At 36.8% G+C, this 4,778-nt stretch overlaps 1 non-coding gene across 1 annotated transcript; it reads left to right on the top strand.

Moving 5' to 3' along the window:
• The first annotated feature begins 254 nt into the window (after positions 1-254).
• On the top strand, positions 255-361 carry LOC141694209 (small nucleolar RNA R71). The gene has a single exon (XR_012563534.1). It is a non-coding gene; the product is annotated as a small nucleolar RNA R71 (small nucleolar RNA).
• Positions 362-4,778: the final 4,417 nt, after the last annotated feature.

Here is a 4,778-nt window from a genome sequence, read left to right on the forward strand (position 1 = left end):
CAACCTTCATTGATAGCGCTTGAAGCTGGGCTGCAATAGCGGTGGCTGCATCAACTTCCAGAATACCTGCTACCTTACCTGACGTCATCCTCTGAGTTGGGTTTTGATGCTCATTTGCAGCCATAGTCTCTATAAGATTATACGCCTCAGTATAACTTTTAGCCCATAAGGCGCCTCCAGCTGCTGCATCGAGCATGGGCCGAGATTGAGCCCCCAAACCATTATAGAAACCAGTGATCACCATCCAATCAGGCATTTCATGATGTGGACATTTTCTCAACATTTCCTTGTAGCATTCCCAAGCTTCGCACATAGATTCTGTAGGTTGCTGCGCAAACTGAGTAAGAGCACTCCTCATAGCAGCAGTCTTTGCCATCGGATAAAACTTCACCAGAAACTTTTGCGCAAGATCTTGCCACGTAGTGATGGACCCAGCTGGTTCAGAATGTAACCAGTCTTTAGCCTTGTCCCTCAGTGAGAATGGGAAAAGCCTTAACTTGATAGCCTCATCAGTCACGCCATTATACTTAAAAGTGCTGCAGATCTCGAAAAAATTCCTTATGTGCATGTTGGGGTCTTCAGTCGCCGCTCCTCCAAAAGAAACAGAATTCTGCACCATCTGAATAGTGCCCGGCTTGATTTCAAAGGTGTTAGCTTGAATAGCCGGATGAAGAATGCTTGACTGAATGTCATCAATTTTTGGCCAAGAAAAATCCATAAGAGCTGGATCAGCTTGAACAATACGATCACCCATGTTTACTGGTTCTTTCCGCTCAGTTCCTGAATCCGAATCTTCAAAATCTAACTTCTCCGGAATATCAAGAACTTCGTCTGTCTCCTCAGCTGTATCTAAAGTCCTCTTACGAGTACGAGAACGAGTTTGCATAAACGCTTGCTAAAGTACCTAAAACACAACCGGAAATAATAAGTAACTACTACGTCCTAATCACTGAGTCCTAATGACCAATGATGGTAAGTACATAAACTAAACAAATACGTCGAGTCCCCGGCAGCGGCGCCAAAAACTTGTTAGGGCAAAAACACATGCTAATATTCACGCAAGTATACGCGTTCGCAAGTAATATAGAATACTTTCTAGTTCGTTCCCACAGAGACTCAGACTAATTTATTGTCTAATTAAACTCACTCACCAATGTATGATTACTTCTTAATGTTAAGACACTAACACTTAGAATTGTTGACTAAATATTAACTACAATTAACTACTTAATTAATCACTTAATTAACACTTCAAATTATCAATAATAAAACACTCATGAGATCACAACTTCATTACTACTTCCTTCAATAGTCATTGTTATTACCTTTAGCATATGACAGTGATGATATTAATCGAATAACACAAAACTGATAAAAGCCAACTTTCATTGTACTAATACCATTCTACCAACATCAACAATCAAGATAGAAGTTGAATAGTCATCAATTATGTTGAGTTCCTATATGTCTACAGAAATTGACAACACAACGATTTAAGCACAAGTTATTCCTTTTGATTACATAGGGCAAATAAAACTGTTAGAGTTACCCACTAATCATGCACAACGTACATGAACCTATGCTAGCATGGCAAGTTCTAAATCTCAAGATCCACCGTCGCTTCACAAGAGATTAACACCCTATCTTATATGTTCGCGACGCACATAAGACGAATACGCACAACCAAAACTAGATATCATACAATCATCACACGCTAAAGTATTAAACAATTAACTAAAGAATTCCATAATAAATCTGTTGCAACCCCATGATCACGATTAGCCCATAATAGCACTTATCGTCATCATGGGTTCATATGAAATCATGATAAACAAACACAAGAAAATATAACTAATCTAATTATATTAAATCAGAGTACGTCACAAGAGTATATAAGTTCAAGGTAAGAAAACTAGCATCCAACGTTACAACGAAACAAGAATCACAAGAGAATATGTTTCCTCTTCGTTGCTGTGCACTAAACGGTCTTCTTCCTTATCTCCTTCGCTCCTTGCGTAATACCATGATCCTCTCTCGTGAAAACGTCTCCAAATCTACTTATATAATAGTCCCATAAAACTCAGATTACATAGAAGTGGAAGCCAAACAGAAATAGAAGTCCTAAAATAAATTATTTTTTTCCCCGACCCTGCGCGGCCGCTCAGCATAGCTGAGCGGGCGCTCAGGACCCTTCTGGAAAATTCCTGAGTTTGCTCCGTTCCTTCGCCGTAATCTGCCCATTTCTTCCCTCTCTCAATGATGAACACATGCCAAGGATTATTCTTGATGATTACTCCCCCGAAATACAACTAATACCCTGAAACGCATAAACACTAGAAAAACTCATCAAATACACAAAATACTTGATTTCAAGACACCAATTTAAGCCATTTTAAGACGTTCTAAATGGTATAAAATACCACTTATCAGTATGAAGCCATCATGGTGCCAATTCTAAAGATACATGAATATCCAATCTGGAAAGTCATGATGGCCATGTGCTTGGAAGCCACATATCCTGAATATCAAAGTAGGATTTATGATGGTCCTCATAAACCAATGAAGGTAGCTGTCTCTATTTGAGGAGAACTAGAGAAGATGGTTGAAAAAGACAGGAAAGACTATTCCCCTAAAGATCTTTCATCTATTATGAATGATGCAAAAGTTAGACACATTTTACACAGCAATCTTGATAGTGTTATGTCCAATAGGGTTATTGGATGTAAGATAGCAAAAGAGATATGTGATGCTTTAGAAGTAAAGTGTCAAGGCACAACTGCTATCGATAAGAACAAGAGGACAGTACTTACTCAAGAATGCGAGCACCTTGACTCAAGAGATAATGAGTCCTTAACTGGGATCTATGACAGATTTCAAAAACTTCTGAATGACTTGTCTCTTGTCGACAAAGAGTATGATTTGGAGGACTCAAACTTGAAGTTCCTAATTGCTCTCCCCGAAAAGTGGGACTTTAAGGTCACATCAATAAGGGATAACTATCAACTTAATGACACACCTCTAGATGAGATCTATGGAACTCATGAACTAGAGATGGAGCAAAGAAGCAAGAGGAAAGGATCTAAGTCTAGACCAGTAGCCCTTAAAGTTGAAGAGAAACCAAATGAGAAAGATAGGATAAAATGTCACTCCAAAGGAAGAGCTTTGATTGCAAAGTCAGATACTGAATCATCAAACTCTGATGATGACTCAAATACTGATAATGAATCAGATACTGATAGTGATCATGACAACAATGAAGACATAGATCATATGGCTGCTCTATTGGTTAAAGCCTTTAAGAAGATGGTCTACAAGAACTTCAAAAAGGGAGAAGATTTTCCAGAAAAGGTTCCAGTTCCTCAAACTCTGATAAGAGGAACAATAGAAGAATTACTGATTATAAGGAATCAAAATCTGGAAAACTTGACAAGTCAAATGAAAGATGCTACAATTGTGATGGAATTGGACACTTTACAGCTGACTGCAGAAAATTTAGAGCTGAGAAGAAACAAGCCTTGATCTCAAAGAAGAAAAACTGGGATGATTCATCAGAATCAGATGATGAGGTCAATTATGCTCTCATGGAAAATGCTAATACCGAGGTTGACAATGATGAATTAAAGGTACCTCAGACTACTCTTGCTTTTGATACTGATGATATCTATGAATTAAGTCTGTTTCTTAAATCTCTGCATGTTAGTTATAGGGATCAAACCTTTGAGAACAATAAAATCAAGAGTGAAAACTCTGAGTTAAAGAAAAGAAATGATCACCTAGAAATAGAGTTGCTTTCCATGCTGGAAATTCAAAAAGAAAGAGATAATACTATTTATGTTAAAGAAAAATTGTTAGAAAAACATGCTTATCTAGAAAATGAGTTAGCTAAAGAAAGAGAGGTTATTAAACTTTGGACTAACTCAGGAAAAATAACTCAGGAAATTTTAGAGAATGGCTGTTGGGGATCAGGATTAGGATATGCTGATAGATCTAATTATGATAAGAAAAAGAAAAAAGAAACTAAGAAATTAAACCAGTAAGTACTGATACTAAGGTCAAACTGAACAAGGTTTAGTTGAAGACCATTAAGTTTAGTCCAAGTGCTGATACTGGTAAATCAGTTAATGAGGTAGGTTCAACCTCAGCACCTAGATCAAACTTAATTACTGATAAGAGTGAACAGGTTCACCCAAAATTAGTAAATATTGGTTTAATGACTCATAAATAGCTTAAGCAAAAGCTAAAGGATTTACACATAAAAAATAAGAAGAAAAGGCCTAGGAAAATAGAAATGGCAAGGTAGGTGTTAATAACAATGGTAATTATGTAACTCATCCCAATGCACCTAGAAAGGCTTGTTTGAACTGTGGTAGTACTAATCATCTTGCTAATTCTTGCAGGAAGAATAAAGAGAAAAATATTGTTCCTCCTAAATCAGAGTTTAGGAATAGAACAGTTAGATATAAACCACAGAGTCCTTGTTTTTGTTGTGGTAGTGTTTGGCACTCTATTTATACATGTAAAGAGTATCACAATTTGTATTATGATTATTATAAACTGAAACCCTCCTTAAATAAAGCAAAATCTGTTTATGCATGTATAAATACTGATAGTAAGGATGTTAACATAAGCTCTGATAAAAAGTCTTCTGCTGTATATGTTAACAAACTCAAAAAGGCCAAAGGATCCAAAAAAGTCTGGGTCCTTAAAAACACTAACTGATTTTAAATACTGATTGCAGGGTAACAAGAGGAATACTCTAGTCTTGGACAGTGGATGCT

This window comes from Apium graveolens, chromosome 10 (assembly GCF_009905375.1).
Source record: "Apium graveolens cultivar Ventura chromosome 10, ASM990537v1, whole genome shotgun sequence".
NCBI classification, from domain to species: Eukaryota; Viridiplantae; Streptophyta; class Magnoliopsida; order Apiales; family Apiaceae; genus Apium; species Apium graveolens.